The following is a 21,319-nucleotide window of genomic DNA, read 5'->3' as shown; positions in this document are numbered from 1 at the left end:
TCTTCTTCTTCTTCTTCTTCTTCTTCTTCTTCTTCTTCTTCTTCTTCTTCTTCTTCTTCTTCTTCTTCTTCTTCTTCTTCCTCCTCTTCTTCTTCCTCCTCCTCCTCTTTTGTTTTGTTTCTTTTTTGAGAGTGTTTCTTTGTGTAGCTCTGGCTGTCCTGGAACTAGATCTGTAGACCAAGCTGGCCTCAAAGTCATGGAGATCCAGCTGCCTCTGCCTTTAAGCGCTGGGATTAAGGGCATGTGCCACAACTGCCTGGTTTTCTTGACTTTACAGATTCTAGATACTAATTTTCTGTCAAAGGTATAATTGGAAGTATATTCTCCTTTTTATGGGCTCCTTGTCACACTCTAATGACAGCTTATTTTACTAGAAAAGGATTTTCAATATGCTGTAGTCTCACTTGTCAGCTCTTAGAATGACCTCCTGTGTCATTCGGACCCATTTCAGAAAGTCTTTGCCTGTGCTCTATTGAGAAAGGCTGTGGCTGCTTTTCTTGATAGTTTCAGGGTTTCAGGGTTTTGGAACATATGGACCTAGACTCATGGTGCATGTGGATATCTGTGGTCCCCAGCACTATTTGTGGAAGTAGCTGTTTGATTTAATTGTTTATTTTACAATGTACTCTTTGCACTTTCATGTTGTAGCATCACAGGTTTACTTCTGGGTCCTCTGTTCTATGACTTTGGTGGAGGTGTCAAGTGTTGTGTCACTACCATGCTATTTTGTCACTATGGCTCTGAATTACAGTTTGAAGTCAGGTGCTGTGATTCCCTCAGCATTGTTCCTTTGACTTAAGATTGCTTTGGATATGTGGGGTCCTTTTTGCTTTCATATCCATGTTTGATTTTTTTTTTTTACTACTGTGAAAAATATTAAAGTTTTACTGAGGATTTCATTGATTATGTAGGGTGCTTTTGATAAAACTGTCATTTTTACAATATTAAGTCTGCCAGCTTATGAGCATGGAAGGTCTTCCTTTCAAAATAAGAATCCAAAAGCACAGGGACGAATACCAAGGACTGACAAAGAAAACTACATGAAATTATCAACTGAGGGAAAAGATCTCCCAATGGGAAGGAGGAAAATCTACGAGGGGTTTGCATCTAGAGTCTGGAGATGCAAAGTCATGCCAAGGCTTTTATTTTCATTTTTATTTTTATTTTTTTAAAACTAGGTGTTTAAAAAAAAGTAATTGTGAAAGGGATCTCTCCTCCCAACCCCCCACCCCCCAGAGGGAAAAGATGAGCTTTGACTTTGTTTTCTGCTACTTTGCTGACAGTGTTTGCCAGATCTATTTTTTTCTTTAACACAGGAATGTATCATCTGTTGTACTGGCTAGTTTTGTGTCAACTTGACACAGCTGGAGTTATCACAGAGAAAGGAGCTTTAGTTGAGGAAATGCCTCCATGAGACCCAGCTGTAGGGCATTTTCTCAATTAGTGATCAAGGGGGAGGGCCCCTTGTAGGTGGGACCTTCTCTGGGCTGGTAGTCTTGGTTCTATAAGAGAGCAGGCTGAGCAAGCCAGGGGAAGCAAGCCAGTAAAGAACATCCCTCCATGGCTTCTGCATCAGCTCCTGCTTTCTGACCTGCTTGAGTTCCAGTCCTGCATCCTTTGGTGATCAACAGCAGTATGGAAATGTAAGCTGAATAAACCCTTTCCTCCCCAACTTGCTTCTTGGTAATGATGTTTATGCAGGAATAGAAACCCTGACTAAGACATCTGTAAATGGTAACAATTTGCCTTTCCCCTTTCCTATTTGCACCCTCCCATTTTGCTCTGGTTTTGACATTCTGTGTTGAGTAGGGTGGATGAAATGGCCTCTCTTTTTCTTGTTCCTGCTCTTAGATAAAGGGCAGTGCTGAACTGCTCTGCTGGATCAGGTCAGATTTAGTTTCTACGTTTACCAGCACTTTCAGTTGCATCCTGAATAGTCACTATCAATACACTCAGTCACGTGTTTCTTATTTGCTAGCTGGTGTCTACGGAGTACGATCTGTTCCAAATCTGGAGAGGCATAAGTGAACAAAATAGAAAACAAAACAAAACAAAACAAAAAAAAACCCTACTATTTGAGTTTGTTCTATTCAAGTTTGTTGTATTGAAGGAAACTAACCACACTTAAAAAAACAAGCAAATGTGCATATAAGATGATGCCAGCTACAAAGAACAACAAAGCCAGGGGCCCAGAGTGTAATCAATGTCATTAGAGTGTGGCAGCCTCTCACCTTCCAGCTGTATGGTGATTAGAGATGCCATTTGAAATTTTTCTAGCTGTCCTCTTGATGAATTGTAAGCCTTGGCTTTTTGAAATCAGGGTTCTGTGAGGGGATACCCAGACTTGCTGCAAAGGAATTTTCTGAAGGTCCTCATTAAAAATACAGATTCCTGGGTCCTTTCAAGATTCATTGAGGCTTGAGCATGTGTGCCTCTGAGCAGGTTCCCTAGGCAACAGGATGGTAATCACTGCAGCTGAATAGGGAACAAAAGGCTTTCTGCACAGGAACTTGGATACATCTGCTAGGAGCTGCATGCCTTACTTTGTGGCTTTCGTCGTCCATTCCCCAATCTTAGTCTCTTTGGGCCTCAAAGAAATGAGACTGACTGTCCCGACCCCACCACTCACTAAAGCTTCTGCAGCGCCTCCCCGGTTACTTTGAGGGTCAGAGTGAAGTGGGGCTGTCTTGATGTGTAGTGGTTTAGAGTTGGGTACCATGTGGTGTAATTTGTTCTCAGAACTCTGTGATCAGGATATGCAGAGTTCACCCCAAGAGGGGCTCTCCAAGGGCCGCTGGAGTCAGAGAATAATTCTTATTCTTTGATGTACGTCATATGGCTGTATTGTCACAAATGTGCAGGGGGTGAGCAGATGAGAATTGGAAAAAACTTTCAAAATGGATGGGAGCTAATACTTTCTGGCTGATGTCCTTCAATTATTGTCCTGTCCTGTATGCACTTAATAATAGAATTAATTACCTCTGAAATGGCTCATAACAGCAACCTTGGGAGTTATGTGGCGAAGTCATATTGCTCAAGGTTAAATGTCCTGGGAAGCACTTGATGGTCTTTTAGATTGATTTGATGTTATGCCCTTTGTAAAGCCAAACTCAATACTGATAAATCACTCAAGGAGTTTTAAAAAAAATAAGAAAAACCAACCACTCAAATACTCAGTCTATGAAGCCAGATGTTCTGAATTAATTGGTTTGAGGTGGGGTTTAGATATCCAATTTCTCAAAAAGCTTTCTACATAATGCCATATGTGGCCTGAGTGGAGAATTACTGTTTATTTATTTTATGAATTTACTGTTTTCATCTTTTCACTGTTTTCAGATATGAGCAAATTCTATGTGGTTTTTCTTTTGTTTGTTTTGTTTCTTGAGACAGGCTCTCTCTGTGTAGCTCAGGCTGGTCTCAAACTCAAGTTTGAGGTGTGCACTAACCAGGACTGGCCCGTGTGTTCGGAGCTCCACCTGGTTTTCTTTTTGACATAGAACATAGAACTTATTGGCTATACCTATGTACTACCCAGGGATTACATGCTTTTCCACACCCTTCAGAAGTTACCTTTAAGAACTAATTAAAAATAGAACAATAAAATTTCATGGAGTTTTTAGTAAGGTAAAAAGAGTAATAAGCAAGAATGTGTAGCTAGTAACTTCTAGAAGCTGGTTAATAACCCCGAGTAGGACCTGTAAATTATTGGAGCTTCCTGGTGTTACTTTTATTCTGTTATAAGTAATAATGCCCACTATGTAAGCATTAAAGGCTGACAGATGTCTCAGCAGGTAAAGGACTTGCTGTCAGGCCTGGCACCCCGAGTTTGATCCCTAACACCCACACAGTGGAGGGAGAGAACTGATTCCCACAAGTTACTTTTTGCCTTCTACCTATGCATCACAGTATGAGACCTTCCTGTCCTTAAACAAAAAAGTTGAATGTGTAGTCATCCTTCAGAAACAGAGGACCTCTGCTGATATCAAGGTCCCTTATATCGAATGGGGCAGTGTTTGTTGACCACCTGGGCATATCTTCTCAGATTTTCAAACTGTCTAAAACCCAATGTAGTACACATGCTATACTGTATTTCTCAAGGAATAATGGCCTAAGATGTCCACATGTGTTTAGCACAGATACAACTTTTCCTCAAATAGTTTCAACTTGAGGTGTTTGAACCTGGGGGTGCAGAATCTGTTCATAGGGAGTGTAGGAAGTATATACACGGATCCCCCACCCACACTTTCAGATGACAATATTTTGGTAGAAGACACTGTGTTTTATGTCCCTATATCTTTTATGTCTCTTACATTTCCTTAGAATGCAAGTTGTATGAGAATCCAGAAAGTGATTGATAATTACTTTCATTCTTTTCTAAGAAGGTGTGTGTGTGTGTGTGTGTGTGTGTGTATGTGTGTGTGTGTACACACCTGGAGGTCAGAGGACAACCTGTGGGAGTCAGTTCTTTTCTCCAAGCATGTGGGGTATGAGGATCTAATTCAGGTTGTCAGGCTCAATAGCAGGCATTATTACCTGCAGAGCCATCGTGCTGTCCCCTTGGTAAATATTTTAGAAGGAAAGACTGAGTGAGCTACTGAACAATTTGTTTTTGCATCTCATGTGACAGAACCTTGATTGTATTCCCCCAGGAATATAAATATCCCAGGGAATTGTGTTAAGATTTTTTTTAGAGTGCAAAAATACAAAGTAGACTTGGTCCCTATTTAAAACAAGCAAACTAAAAACTCTTAGTGCCTCCTTGCCTTCCCCATAGGTGGTTGTGGGCCTTTGTCTTCTTTCTGCTTAGTATTCTGAATTCCACCCCTTTAACAGGTCCTTGAAGCATGGAACTCCACTGGCTCTAGCGGGAGAGGTGATGGATGGAGAGGTCTCAGTCGTTTTTTTTTCTGTACCAGTGGCTGAAACTTATGGCTCTCAGCACTTCCCAGTTGCAGGTGATGGATGGGTTTGTTTACTGCTTCCCCTTTTGGTCTGGAGGGAGATACTGAGTAGGGTGGCTGCCAGCATTCTGGAAGGTTTGGCTCAGACCCAGAGTCAAGATCTCTGCAGCCAGGCTGGGTTGAAGCTGCATAAACTCTGGGGCTTTTTGGATTCTTAATCACTTTCTGAGCAGATGCATTTCTGTTTGGATGAGCAGGATACTGCCATTTGCACTCTGCTCATTAAAACCTAAAACTCTGTTTGGAAATAAGACTGTCCTCTCTGCTTCAAAGAAATAGAATGAAAAAAAAAATTGTTTCTTTCAACCTGTTTCCCGAAGGTATAGTTCTCTCTCTCTCTCTCTCTCTCTCTCTCTCTCTCTCTCCCCCCCTCCCCCTCCCCCTCTCCCTCTCCCTCTCTCCAGCCCCCTCCTCTCTTCTTTTTTTTTTAGAGCTAGAGAATGAACCCAAGATATTTTGCTTACCAGTGAAGCCTTCTAGCACTGAGCTAAATTCCTAATATCTATAGTTTTGTTTGTTTTTTTTGACTAAAATTAGAGACACCTAAAAATAATCTCAAGTTGCAAATAACTTCCTTTTAGTTGATCAGTGATAGAGTCAAATGGAAACTAACACCCTGCACAGAGCCAGGTGGGGAGTGCATGCAGTTTGCTGTATTTGAGAAAATAAAATATGACCACATATGAGTAATTATGCAAAACATACATATGTTATTACCTGACAAAGTCCAGAGAGGATTACTCAACTGCAAACACTGGCTTCCACACAACAGGAATTATTTTCAATTGAATAGTGCTGTCTTATGAAGGGGATGGGAAACTAAGCCAAAGTTAATAAAAGATTTTTTTTTTTTTTTTGTAGCTTCTTGCTGCCATGAAACATGGGAACACGGTAGACATAGACTAGTAATTGGTCTGCATGTTTAGCACGTGTGGCCATCCTCATCTTTATTCTTCATCCAGTGTTGCTTGTTGTTTGTCTTCCCTGAAAACCTGTGGAAGCCGGGTTTGATAGTTTTTCTATTGTGTTGAATGATTCTGGTGAAAAAAGAAAAACAAAACCACAAACCAACCAGGCTCTAAGTAAATAGGCTAGGTATGAAGGAGAGCAGGTGGATCTCATTTAGAGGGCAAAGCGATAAGAACATACTATACAAGGAACCTGGGAAAGGAATCATGACCACACTGCCAGCTCTGGTACAAACCCCATTGCAGTTGTGGGTTGGCAACCATTTTGAAGAGCAGCAATCCAGTATTCTCCACTGAACTGTGACTCTAGTCTAGGAAGGAGAAACAATCCCAAGAGGAGAGGGAGAGAGAGAGAGAGAGAGAGAGAGAGAGAGAGAGAGAGAGAGAGAGAGGGAGAAACCATTTAATCTCAAATTTTGGTTAGAAAAAAGGCAGTTCTTCCATACATAAATCTTTGGTGAATAAAGCTTCTTCATGATAAAATTACTTGTGCTGCAATAAGGAATGTCATCTAGAAATTTAACTGAACTGTGTATGACAGTTGGGCTATGTCTCTTAACCTAGTTAATTCTTGTTCTTCAGGTCAAACCAGTAGGGAACTCAGTTACCAATCGATATCAACACTAGCATATTATTATCCCAGCAATTGGGCGCATGCAGGAAAAGTAAGACAAGGAGGAAAGCCTGGGCAACATACTTAGCATCTGTCTACCAAACCAGACCAAACCAGACCAAATCAGACCAAACCAGACCAAACCAGACCAAACCAGACCAAACCAGACCAAACCAGACCAAACCAGACCAAACCAGACCAAACCAAATCAAACCAGTCCCAATCATGTAATTGAAAACAGCAACAAACCGACCAACCAACCAACCAATCAACCAACCAACTAACCAAATAAAGAAACAATTAAAAGCATTTCTTTAGCTGCTATCCTCCTTACAGAACATAGTTTCTGGGTACTTCCAAGTCCTGTTGTACCTGACTCAGTAACGAATCCTTGTAGACTTAGATTTTTCAAAATCTACTTCTAATAAGGATTTTCAAATACTTTTGACAACTCCCCTCTCCCCCCCCCCCGCGCTTCTAGATCACTTTCTAAAGGTAGGGGAGAAAAGATGGTAAATAGGACAAGGGGATATGGACCTGTTTAGAAGTTCTATGAGGCTATTCTAATTTCCATTTGTTAGGATAATAGTTATACAGTTTAGCAGTATCAGGATACCAAACATGAATCAGCAGGTTGCAGCAGAAACAGCCCACTCTCCACCAAATCTGTTCAAGTCAGCAAGAGCAACCAGGATCACCCCGGCCACCAGCCAGGAGAAGTTCTCTGCCGTGCCTCTCAATGAGTGAAGATCAGTGAAGATGAAGACCGGAGACCAACAACGTTTTACAAGGCTAGCTATGTAGCACACTGACACTGTCCGATGAGTCCTACTTATATTTTCTCCAAACATCACATGTCCTCTGGTCTTAGCAAAATACCAGGTAAGTCCGCATCACCTGACATATCCAGAAACTTCCCCTTCAAATCTCCTCTTGGCTATGGCAGGCCAGATCACATCCCTCCTCCTTTGGCTCTTTCTTTCTCCATTCCTCAATGCCTGCTCAGGAGACCCCAAGTTTTCAGTAAGTCTTGTGAAAGTTTATTTCATTCTTAGTGAGAATTAGTGCATTGGGAGTCTTGTGGTTGCAAAGGACAAAAACCCATATTAATTTAAACTTGGCTTGCAGATGAAATCCCAGAGTAAGGTTTCAGGATCCTGGGATCCCAGGGATGCTGGGAGGTGACCCTGTCAGGGGTCCTCTCCCTTTCGACCTTGTGGCCTCTGCTTTTTTCTTCATCTTCTTCTTCTTCCTCCTCCTCTCCTTCTTCCTCTTCCTCTTCCTCTTCCTCTTCCTCTTCCTCTTCCTCTTCCTCTTCCTCTTCCTCTTCTTCTTCTTCTTCTTCTTCTTCTTCTTCTTCTTTCCTTCAACATGTATGTTGATAGCTTCCATTGTTAGGAGTTTGTGATCTAGGTACCCCAAACACACTGCCTAATCTTTCAACTATGATGACATGCTCTTCAATCTTGCTTCTTTTCTTCTACATTGTTGACCATGGGAATCAAACTCAGATTCTTAGGCTCGTCAGCAAGCACCTTTAGTCACTGAGCTATTTTGCTAGCCCTGGTTTGGTTTTAATTTACAGCAACAAATGGAAGCAAACCTACTCATTGGCTCATGGTTGAAGTGGTAGACACAGGGTAGGATTGAAGTCAGCTCCAGGGGTAGCCTGAGTTCAGCTCTTTTAAAAGTGACTATAAAGGCAGCTGTGATGACAAATTGTTATAACCCCAGTTCTCATGAGGCTAGAGGTAAAGCCTTTTGAGGTTCAGGTCAGCCTTCGAAATGTAGTGATTCCCCCCCTCAAAAAAAAAAAAAAAAAAAGAGAAAAAGAAAAAGAAAAAGAAAAAGAAAAAGAAAAAGAAAAAGAAAAAGAGACAAACAAATTCATGATGTATGAAGAGTCATGAGTCCTGACCCCTTTCTTCTGTGAGGACTTCATTTCACTGGAGAGAAAACTGCCATTTCACAGTAAGCCCACTCCCACACTTTGTTCTTAAGAGATTCAGGATAGAGTTCCTGCTCCTTGGGACCTCAGCCTCTACCTGGTCTTGGGCTAGTTTTCCTTAACCCCCAAATAGTTCTAACTTCTTTCCCTTCCTTCCCAACTGGAAAGCGGGTCCACCACACTTTATTTCTTTGTTCCAAAGTGAGCAGCCATGACTTACTGTATCCATTGTTTCCCATTCTTTTTAACTTGAAAATAGATGCAATTCAATAACAAAATCAAGACAAAGAAACATTGAAAAAAAATTACACACCTAGCTATTTGCCATTCTTCCATGAAAAAGTTCAAGTGCTGTCTATTTGCCAATTCTTTTATCTATCTATCTATCTATCTATCTATCTATCTATCTATCTATCTATCTATCTATCTATCTATCTATCTATTTGAGACAGGGTTTCTCTGTGTAGCCCTGGCTGTCCTGGAACTCACTTTGTAGACCAGGCTGGCCTCAAACTCAGAAATCTGCCTGCCTCTGCCTCCCAAGTATTGGGATTAAAGGTGTGTGCCACCATCACCTGGCCTATTTGCCAATTCTTGTTTGATTCTAATTGTAGCTTTTAAAAATCACAAACAAATAGGGTGCAATGGCTTATCAGGTAGAGATATCTGTTACAATCCTGATAATCTGAATTTGGTATCAGGCAGTCACATGGCAGAAGGAGAGAATGGACTCTTACAAGTTGTTCTCTTGTCTATGTAAGCCATGTCATGTGTATACGCATGCATTCACATATATGAACAGATGTAAAAAGTTTTAAAAAGCATAAAAAATGCAAGATAGGTTTACTTACTTGAGAGTATATGTTTTTACGATTTTGTCACCGCAATCACCATCACCATCATCATCACTACCATCATCATTACCAACATCATCACCATCATCACAATGATGACCATTATCATCGCCACCACTACCAGCACCACTGTCACCTGTAGTACAACCAATTTACACTAGTTGGGGAAGTAGCTTACACATAAATAAAACTCAGACCAAGGAGATTTTATTTGGCTTTGACAATTACTGGGAGGTCACCCCTAATCTACAATTCTAACTGTTGACCTGGCTGCCTCCCCAGTGGTGTACCTCAAATACTTGCTGTTTCTTCTGTGCTCAGGATGTGCTCATCGTCCATCTTCCCTCATGGAGACTTCTTCTCTCTCCTTGTTCTTCCTACCCACTCTCCTCTCTCTCACCTCTTGTTCTTTCTCCTTCCCTACTAGTCTCCCCTCCCCCAACCTGGTCACCCCTAACCCACCTACCTCTAATCCCTCCAATAAGTGGCTGTTGTCAATTTTATTTAACCAATAGTTTTAAATCAAGGAACAGGGTTTGCATAACAAAAGCTTGTAAACATGAGAATTCACTCCATAGGCCTAGCTAGACCTTCCCTTTGGGTATAGAATTTAGCTACAATAAACCAAACCTCAACAATCACCACCATTATCACCATCATCTTCATCATTATCACCATCACTACCATGGTCAGTGGGTTGCACTATACAGTGGGCTAGTCTTGGAACTTAGTTTCTTGAGTAGCTGGGATGAATTTTTGTGCTATCAAGCAAGCTAACAACTTTCATCTTTCTTTCAGGGGTGTGTTCATGCTAGTCCAGTATGCAAGTGCTGTGGAATGCCCTCAGGGTTTACTTTAAGAAAAATTTAGATTTATTTTTATGTGTATGGATTATTTGTCTGTCTGTGCACTATGCCTTCTGCTCTCAGAGACCACAAGAGAGAATCTTATCTCCTGGAACTGGGGTTACAGATAATTTTAAGTAGGTTCAGGTATAGTACAGATGGTTCCATGTAGGTTTTGGGAACCTAGCCTGGGTCCTTTGGAAGAGTAGCCAGTGCTCTTAACTGCTGAGACATCTCTCTAACCTCCTTGGGGATTACTTTTAAACTTATCCTTAAAATGTCTTTTATATATTCTTACATTGTCTCATTTGTATATACTTAATATAAATTTAGTATTCAATTATATTTTCACTAGATAACCCAAAGGGCTTTGTTATTTGATTTTACATTCTGGTCAGAAATCTTTTAACAATGGAGTCTGTTTTAGAAAACTCTTCTTTAATAACAGATACAATACAGCAGTTTGGAGCTTAGGGCTCCCAAGATGATTGAATTGGGTCATACGACTAAATGAACAATGTTTCATCTATCAGTTGGAGAGTTGTAGAACTTGGTGAGAGAGAGAAAGCAGAGGGTATGCGTTTCATTTGAGACACACAGCCTTAATGACTTAGAGATACAGTGAACGCAACAGATCACATCAGATCATGGTGCCATCTAGCTCCTCTTTCATGGGCCCATTCTCCCCAAAGGAAATGGACTGAGATATTTTCCTTTTCATCGATGATATGGGGAGAGGTGATGGCAGCTTGCAAGCTGGACAGACTTCCACACAGGACAGACTTCCACCGCTTTCCAGTTATCTTAAGGCACCTCTCAATGCTGATTTCCCCCAACAACACTCCTGAACAACTTCCAGAGGCTCCAGGGCTCTACTTCATGGACTGTTGTATCCTGGCCCATTTGGAAATTCCACTTCTGGGGCTCATATCTATTTAGATAAGGAGAAGATGTGTACATGATTGCAGAGGTCTGAAAAAAAAAATAACGTAGGGTTTCCCCAGTCATCTGTTCTGAAAGAATGCCAGACCCCCTCCCCCCCAAGTTATTCCCTGTAGCTTCATACTAGACCTCTGCCTGGTAAGCTTTGGGTGTGGCATTCATCCACCCACTAGAGTGGAAGTGTACCTACTGAAATGAGGATGCTGGAGTGGAGCTGGAGAAACGTGCTTTTGTCCCTTAACATTTACTCTCTGGGCTTCCAATGCTTCAAAAGTGAGGCAACCTATGCAGAGTGAGGGGACTAACCCCTAAGGATATCACGTTCTAAGTTTTATTGTACTTATATTTGATCCATATAGAATTTCAAAAAGAATGTATAAGAAGCAAGTGATCTGAGTGGCTCAATGGCTTATGAGATGAAATCCTCTTTTCATTCTATAGTTCATTAAAATTTTAAAAACACTATATATATATATATACATATATATATAACACTATATATTTATAAATATATATATTTATAAAACACTATATATATATTTATTTACATATGTGCTACATGCATTGTGCATGCACAACTGTGTGCATGTAGGTGTTAGAAGGCAACCTGCAGGAATCCGTTCCTCCTTTCCACCATGTGGATCCCAGGGATCAAGCTTAAGACATCAGGATTGGAGGCAAGTGCCTTTACCGGCCACCTCCCTCTTCTGGCTTCACTTTAAAAATGACTGAGCCTCCCCCAGAGACTTTTCATGTGAACAAATTTATGTTTTAATATTTACTGTCTCAGGTTAGAGAGGCAGAGGGAGAGGATGTGGGAGATGGGTTAATCAAAACTAAGGATACATGAATGAATAACCATTCTAGGAACCTGGTACCTCATAAGCTAATTAGATAATACAGTAACAAAGGGAGTTTGAACACATGTACACTGCATAAGTGGGTAATATTTCCTCCAGAAGACATAGACAACTGAGTGAAAATTTTAATGTTAGGCATGGGTACCTCCGTATGAGTTATTGGATAGGGAGGCCCCAGAAGTCTCAAAACACAGGACATTGCTATTTCTCTTAGTCGTCCATTGTAACTGGAAGATAAGACCTTACTACTGAAGACTCAATAGGCCTTGGTTCCGAGAAATAGAAAAAACAACCTGAAAATGACCTGAAAACTTAGCTTTTACAAAAGAAAAAAAAGTCCTGTTCCAGAAAGTCCTGTTGAGGCCTTGATGGAGAAGGGTCATGAATGGTATTACTTAGCAGTGGCCTTTGTCCTTGGTTAATGCAGAGTCTCATAAGCTTATGATCAACCTTAAGTGGGACATTTGTATCAATCTCCAGTCGGAAGCTTAGGGAAAATTAAGGAAGAAGGTGTGGGGACAATGGTAGAATCACAGTAAAGGGGGCAGGGGTAGCTGTGAAATGCTGCCTTGCTGGTACACCATGGTGCTTATGAGCTCACATGGCTACCCACACAAGATCAAGTTAACAAGACTCATAACATTACAGTAGAAACACTATCTGGCCTCAGTGGGCTACAGAGAAAAACCCAAACCACAGGTCACTAGGGCGCGAAGGCGGGAAGGAGACGTGCTACAAAGTGCTCAGGTAGCGTGTGTGTGGGGGAAATGGCTGGGTGATCTTATGATCGAAGTATACTGTGTACATGTGTGAGGCCTTCAAAGAATAAAGAAAAGACAGTCTAAAATTGACCATCTCAGAAACTAACAGAGAAAAGTTTAAAAACTAGGAATTAATGTTAAGTGATAAATTAATACATTGGAAGCATGTTTAACAATATTTTTGCTAAATATTTTGCTAAATTTTCATTTTTCTAAAATGAAAACATGGTTTAGTGAAACAAGACAATGGTTTTATACTTTAAAATCTTTTTATTATCTAACTTAGTTCACGGTAGCCAGAATGTTGGGTCTACTCCTGAATTTGGTATGTTATGATGTTGTTTGGGGTGAAAGTTTATACAAATCATCACTTGAGATGATGTTTTAGTAGCCTTAAAGATAACTACAGGTAATATTTTATACCATAGTTACAGTTTTATAAAGACTGGCTTCAACATGAAACGGATAATTTCAGCCTTTTGTATGTCATTGCACTGGAGGTACAGTACCCCTGGCCTTGCCTACATTCTATATCAGTGGGTATTACACAGGGCTTCTTGACAGCACCATGGTCTGTTACTTGCCAGCACCGGGTCCAATGAGTGATACACACTCCCCAAATGTTGACACATTTCATAATATGAAATCAAAACATCACCTGCCTGGCTTGGTGTTTTAGAATCCTCCTTGTTTGTTGGGTGCCCATATTCAGTCATTAGCAGTGGATCTGCATTGTTGCCTCACTTAAAGAGATGCTCAGATCTGAGGAGTCACACTTGGAAATGTGCAGCTTCTCTTTAGGCTGCATCTTCATGAGGAGGGCACTTTTCTAGACCAGGATGCTATGGAGGCTCAGGCCTCATCACTAGACCCATGCTGTGCAAGGAAGAATGATTCAAATGCCCTTCCTATTTCTTTACTTATAACGCTAAATCACATGTGTAAATAAAGTTCTATCTCACCCCTTTGGAAGATCTTTCAAAACCTACCTCAGTCTTTCCCTCTTAATGACTTTCATTACAAGTGCCAGTTTAGGACTTTGAACCCCACTGCTGTGACTTAGGTGTCAGCCCCCGTGCACTTCCCCACTGTCACTTTCCCTTATTGGTACAAATGTCAGAACTGCAGAGAAAGCCATTAACATTTTAGTATTGTCATGAAAATATATCTTGTCTCATAACCCACTGTGACAGTCTTAGGAATTCTCCAGGGTCAGTCACTGAGTCATCAAGAAATATTGATCAAAATCTACCTTTGCCTATATTCTTTTGTATATCATGGAAGTTTCTAAGTGAAACAAATGTTTCAGATATGAAATTTTAATGGTTTGACATATTACAAGTTTTATATAAAGGAAAACTGATTTATTTCCCACCATATAAAAAGAACTCCCAGAGGCAAAACGTATACCATTCTCAAGCTTATATTAGAAAATCGTAATAACAAATAAACCCGAACTTTCTGCTACTTATCACATTCAGACAATATTTTAAATTGGATATTATTTGCAAGGCATATAAAATGAGAACACAGATACCATTTAGAAATGATAAATATGTGGTAATACACTTTCACAAAAATGGATTTTATAATTAATTTAAAAAGTATTCTTGGTGCATATGTTCCACAGAACTGATTTCATTTGTTCATTTCAGGGAATATAGTTTACATTTCAGGTAGAATTTTTTTGCATCAAATCAATTTTATCACAATGGCCAGTATTGCTATGAACTTAAATTTAAATGTGAGGATCCAGGATCCTTCTACTCAAAGTTCCCCCATTTCTTTCTGATTTCTCTTCATTTGGAAATTCATGTTAAAATATTATCCAATAAAATTAAAGTAAAATGAGAAGAGAACTTATAAAACCCCCAAACAAGTATTTCTCAATAAGCTTTCTTTTTGTCTGATAAAAGGTTTTCATGATTTGATCTTTTTTTTTTTTTTCATTGTTTATTTTTCATGCCATGTATATTGGTCTTTTGCCTGCATACACATCTTGGTGAGTGTTGGATCCCTGCAGCTGGAGTTACAGAGAGGTGTGAGCTGCAAGAGTGGTGTTGGGAATCCACAACCTCTGGAAGATCAGCCAGTGCTCTTAGCCACTGAGCCATCTCTTAAGCCCCACAAATTCCAACCAAAACATTTGAAATCCTCTTTTAGTCTTTTTGAAGAGTAGCCTCTATCCTGAAGCTACTACATAAGTGCCATTAGTCATTAGTTGACTCATTAGTTAAAAAACAAAACAAAACAAACATACCAACAAACCAAAAGGGACACAGTCACTATGGAGATTCAGGGCACTTTAGGTATTGAGTACCTGGCCATGGAAGATATATTTTACAGTATCACATTTTGATGGTTTGAATGAGAAGGACCCTCATAGGCTCATATATCTGAGTGTTTTGTTCCTAGTTGCTAGAACTGTGGGAAGCATTAGAAAGTATGGCTTTGTTGGAGAAGGTGTGTTACAGGGGGGTGGGCCCACATCAGGCCGGGTCTCACTCTCTCTCTGCCTCCTGCCTGAGGATCAGTCAGGATGTAAGCTCTCAACTACTGCTCCAGCACTATGCCTGCCTACTGCCATTATGCTCCTTGCCATGATGTCATGGACTCACCCTCTGAAACTGTAAACCCAAATAAACTCTTTGTTATATAAGTTGCTTTGGTCATGATGTCTCTACACAACAAAAGAAAAGTAACTAAGACAGATTGTCTTTCAGACTTATTTTCAAGATTATGTATTTCTTGTCCCCTGTTCTTATGGAATGCCTCTTCTTTACCAGAGATGTGCTTGCTGGGTTAGCCTTAGAGGCTGAGCTTGTTGCCTATCTATAGACTCAGGGTTGGGACCAAAGCTCCCCTTTTTGTTCTTAGGCTTAAGATTGTCTTTGGCTTCCATTCAGTCAGTGTAAAACCTTGCACTTGCTCACTGACTTTCTAGAAGCTCGGCAGAGTAGGGCTTCTGTATGCCACCTATTTCTGCAGATCTGATAAGACCCTCCCTTTTTTGTTCTCTCTCTCTCTCTCTCTCTCTCTCTCTCTCTCTCCCCCCCCCCCCCCTTATTTTGATCTCTGGCAATGGATATCCCAACTAAGATTCATTCATTTGATAGGATCTTGCTACTATTTGCTATGTACTCCAGGCTGGTCTTGAACTTGCTCTCCCTGTCTCAACCTCTGAGTTCTGGGACTATAGATATGGACCACTATACCCGGTTAAAACTCAGACCACTTTTGCCTGTTGTGCTGTGCTAACACTTGTAGTGTCACAATCGCCACCAGAAGCCTAGACATCTCCCCAGATTTAATAAATATTTCTGTCCTCAAAGTAAGAGACCAGCACACACATCTAACCGTTTTTCCTTCCACCTTTTGTCCCAGGTTGGGAATCAGAGTCCTTTTTCATGTTATATTTTGGGATCTGTGATCTGTGGCATCCGCTCTCCCTCTGTAGATGGTTAAAGTGGAGATCTGTAATTTAGACATCTTTCGTTCTCCTGACAGCCTCACAGTTTCCTGAAGTCAGCTCTGAGAATCGTAGCTGGCCAGTTATTATCTTGACTTTTTCCTTCCCTCATGCCTTTCTCAGGAGAAGAGAAGCAACTTGAAAGGAGAAAAAAGGAGAGTGCTGTAACACTCACAAAGCCATGTGCTCTTTTACATAAATTCACCAATGTTTATTGAACTACAAAACATGCTGTTTTCAATGCATACTGTTTTATTCTGGGCAAGCCTCCAGCCCCTTTTCAGGACAAAGAAAAGGAAAATCAGAAATCAGAGCCTATAAAGAGATTTGGTACAAGATATAAAGAGATTTGGGATACAATAGCTGAGAAAAGACAGAGGAACAGCCATTTTGAAGATTTTCTGAAAACATTCATGCAAAGTATAACTCCCGCTAAAAGAGAAAATTTCCTGAATACTTCACGTTTGGATTTAGTGGTTTGCTCCATTTTAGAAGCTACTGAGAAGTGGATAATTTTTTATTTTTTATTTTTCAGTGTACATGGTGTGTGTGTGTGTGTGTGTGTGTGTGTGTGTGTGTGTGTGTGTGTATGCATGTGATGTACGTGTGATGTGTGTGCAGTTGCCCACTGAGGCCAGAAGAGAGTGTCAGATCACACTGTAACTAGAATAACAGGTGGATTTGAACCACCTCCGTAGATTCTGAGAACAAACTCAGGCCTTCTAAGAGAGCAGCAAGTGCTCCGACCCACTGAACCATCTTTCCACACACAGAACTGAATAGCTTTTATTCAATGATAGACAAACAGCTATTTAAGGTTATAATAATGTAAAAATATTTCACTAGATTTAACTTGTTGAAAATCTCAGGATTTTCTGGCAGTCACTTAAAGTAGGTTAGGCCACTGGAGTCATTTTGTCTGAGGTTGAACCCTGGACCCCACTCACATGGTATGTAAGCTGAGTGTATACGCGCCTTCCCTTACCAAAGTTCTCTTTCCTCATCTACAAAATGTGTAAAACAGCCAGTGATCATTGAGTGTTTATATATGCCAGGCTCTAGTCTAAACACTTATATTAATCTACTTAACTCATAAACAGCCCCAGTGTGTAGTGTTGTCAATTCTGTTTACAGGTGACAGGAGTTTATGTCTGTGAGACAAAGTTACTTGCTTATAATGACATAGATGCAGAGGTAGGATTGGAGCTTAGGGAGCCTGGATTGAGATCTCAGTGGTAAGAGCCAATATTGTTTATCTATACCACATACCTATCTCACTGCCCTACCAAGGCAGGGGCAAAATTTTTTAGATCTGTAAGCTGACCATAAAGAGGCTAAATATTGGGCTCCACAATACAATTCATAATCATTGAGCCTAGGGCACGAATTCTAGCTCAAAATTTGTGTTCTACACTGCCCTTCTGGATCATCGCAGAATACCTTTTGTGAGCAATAGCAGGATAAACTATGTGAAATGCTGAGCGCAGCAGCTGGCACTAAAGAGATGCTAAAAACCAAGCCCCATGTGTCAGCCAAGAAGCCCCGCTCCCTGCCTGTGGCTCTTGTCATAGGATGTCTGTTCAGGCAGAGACCTTGTGGGGGTGCCGTTCTGACCTCATCCCTCAGTTTTATGGGATTTTACTCACAGGCCCACCCACTCACAGCTCACTTGGCCATTCCCGAGGTATATATTTTTAAGGTGTGAACATGATGTTCTGGTATGAGATGTGTGAGGGGAACCTCCCAGGAGATTTGTTGAGATGGAGATGAAGAAATACCAAACATCTAAAAAAAGATCTTAAAATTAAGAATTCAGTTTTTCTACATAGTGAATTTCAGTCCTTTTAGAGGGATTATTGGTGATGCTGGGAGATACTGTTTGTTTCTTTGGGGCCATGCTTCTGTACCTCCCTTGTGAACATGTTCACACAGATGACGTGCAGATGCTATATCTTTGAATCTGGGAGCAGGGTTTTCATTTCTAGCTTTTCCCATAAGGTCTCACTCAGTATAATTTTCTTATAAATTTAAATTACAGTTTCCGTTTGAAACGCCATTTTGTTTACAGTCCCAAACCACAAGTTTAAAACCAGAATTCAGATGGGTATGCTAACTCACTCCTATATGCTAATGCTGGGAAATTCCAGCTTGATCTGCATAGCCTTTCCATTCTCTTTCTCTGTAGAACACAAGTTCAAAGCTGACTTTGACAGCCCTAGGACCCATGACAACTCCCTTAACCCAGCTGCACCCCAGTTTCCTCATTTACAGAATGAGGATAGATAGTAATTTCTATGCAATCAAATTAAGCAGTGAAGATGAAGGACCCAGCGTGCTGCTGTGTACCCCTAAGCACTCCAAGGCAGCCATGCACTTCAGCCATTAGTATTCTAATAATCTTAAGAAAGTATATGATTTCATCTTTCTGATTTGAAGTCATAAATAGTCTACAGTCATCCACCCGGAAGCCATAAACAGCTGATCATTATTACTCTAAAATTCACTTTCCTTCCTATAGCTCAGTGGTTTTCAATCTATGGGTCATGACCCCTTTGGGGGTTGACTGGCCCCTGTGGTGGTTTGAATATGCTTGGCCCAGGAAGTGGCACTATTAGGAGTTATGGCCTTGTTGGAGTAGGTGAGGCCTTCTTGGAGGAAGTGTGTAATTTGGGGGGTTAGCTTTGAGGTCCTTCTAGCTGCCTGGAAGCCAGTCTTCTCCATTTTGCCTTTGGAACAAAATGTAGAACTCTCAGCCCCTCCAGCAGCATGCCTGCCTGGACACTGCCATGTTTCCTGCTATGATGATAATAGATTGAACCTCAGAACCAATAAGTCAGCCCCTATTAAATGTTTTCCTTTAGAAGACTTGCCTTGGTCATGGTACCTCTTTACAGCAATGGAAACCCTAAGACAACCTCTTTGCAAGCATTACCTAAGACCATGGGAAAACAGAGATATTTACATTACAATTCATAACAGTAGCAAAATCACAGTTACGAAGTAGCAGCAAAAATAATTTTATGGTTGGGGTCACCACAACATGAGGAACTATATTAAAGGGTCGCACTTTGGAATGTTGAGAAATGCTGCTCTAACTGACTCAGATTGTGTCTTTCTGGGATTTCAGGAAATGATGTTCTGGAGTACAGAGATAAGATTTAGACTGGTATGGATATGTATTTTAGGGAGAAGAGGTTCATACTGAGATAAGCAAGGAGATCATAGAATGGCAACGGAGAAGGGGCCTACAAAGAGTTCTAACACGGGAAATGGGGAAAAGATGGCAATAGAGGAAGAAGATTTCAACGCAAACGTGAGCCAAGAGAGCAACTGAAAAAATGAAAACTGCCTTGGCTTTTGAAATCCATCGTTTAAAATTATAAATTCAATTTAGCCTTGGATGAAGGAGCCCTTAAAAGTGAGAGGGAGTCTAGTGTGCATCTGCAGATTTTTCCTTTGCAGAATGGGTTTGCTTTCTTGAGAAATGCTGCAGGCTTCTCTGATTGCTGTTTAAGGAGCTGGATCCTTTGGATTCAGGTACATAGTTATAAAATCTTCTGTCAAAAAGAACGTGTGATTGATCTTGTCCTTCATAGGCACATCCTTCGAGTCATCAGAGACTGTCTTTTCTCAGATCAAGCACCCTTTTGCTCTCACCTGTGTGTGCATGGTTGGAGTGGCAGGAGATTCTGTGACAGAGGGCAGAATAGATACAAGTGACAGGTGACATTTTCAATCACCCTTGTCAGGCCGGATCTCCCTTCTGCCAAGGGGATCTTCTCCCTATTCAAAAGCAGATAGCACTGTTTATTCCAGAATCCGGGTTTAAACTGAGGTCCTTCTGACTTTGAAGGTGTTTTCCTTGTCACTTTTGAACTGCCGGTTTCCATCTGTCAAGGTTTTTCTCATTTCTGTGGCTTATACATTTTAACCTAATTGGCCAAAGCCAGGGCTCCACCTTTTGATCTCGAGGTTCAGCTGTGCTCACAACACAGGTGGTGATTTATGGTCTCATTTGCTGACTCTTACCAGCAGTGGGAAGAAAGTAAATGTGAGGGTTTGGACATCCCCTGCTCCTTTCATTTTACTTAGAATATCTTAAACTCACAGAACACTAAGGCAGGGAGTGCCTTTGAGCCCAAACTATTCAAGCCAAATACTTCTTTTTGCAGAATCCAGACACTCATTTACTTATTAATGTTTGTATTAACATGTATTAATTATACAGAATGAGTTTCATCATGAAGATTTTAGCCTTCTTATCCTCTCTTTTAAATTTAATTTAGCTCTCTCCTCCAGCCCAGCAAGATACCCAAAGGAAAGAAGGCCAAGGGGAAGAAGGTGGCCCCAGTCTCTGCCAGAGTCAAGAAACAGGAGGCCAAAAAGGTGGTCAATCATTTGTTTGACAAAAGGCCCAAGAACTTCGGCATTGGCAGGACATCCAGCCCTAAAGAGATCTAACATGCTTTGTCAAATGGCCCTACTACATCAGGCTGCAGAGGCAAAGAGCCATCCTCTATAAGCGGCTGAAAGTACCTCCTGCCGTTAACCAGTTCACCCAGGCCCTGGACAGGCAAACAGCTACTCAGCTGCTTAAGCTTGCCCACAAGTACAGACCAGAGACAGAGCATGAGAAGAAGCAAAGGCTACTGGCCCGTGCTGAGAAGAAAGCTGCTGGCAAAGGGGACATCCCAACTAAGAGACCTCCTGTCCTCCTAGCAGGAGTTAATACAGTCACCACCTTGATGGAGAACAAGAAGGCTCAGCTGGTGGTGACTGCCCATGATGTAGACCCCACTGGTGGTTTTCCTGCCTGCCTTACTGATGGGAATGCCCTACTGCATCATCAGGGGAAAGGCCAGGCTGGGGCACCTGGTCCACAGAAAGACATGCACCACTGTTGCCTTCCCACAGGTTAACTTCGAAGACAAGGGTGCTCTGGCTAAGCTGGTGGAAGCCATTAGGACCAATTATAATGGCAGATATGACAAGATCTGCTGCCACTGGGGAGGCAACGTCCTGGGTCTTAAGTCTGTGGCTCGCATTGCCAAACTAAAAAAAGGCAAAGGTTAAAGAACTCACCACTAATCTGGGTTAA

The 21,319-nt window shown here is 41.1% G+C and overlaps 1 pseudogene; it reads left to right on the top strand.

Annotated features, from left to right (window-relative positions):
* The window catches only part of LOC110320898, a 69,522-nt pseudogene extending 48,203 nt beyond the window's left edge, over positions 1-21,319 (top strand).

This window comes from Mus pahari, chromosome 4 (assembly GCF_900095145.1).
Source record: "Mus pahari chromosome 4, PAHARI_EIJ_v1.1, whole genome shotgun sequence".
Classification (NCBI taxonomy): domain Eukaryota; kingdom Metazoa; phylum Chordata; class Mammalia; order Rodentia; family Muridae; genus Mus; species Mus pahari.
Note: the sequence above shows the minus strand (reverse complement) of the source record. Positions and strands in the feature narration are given on the sequence as shown.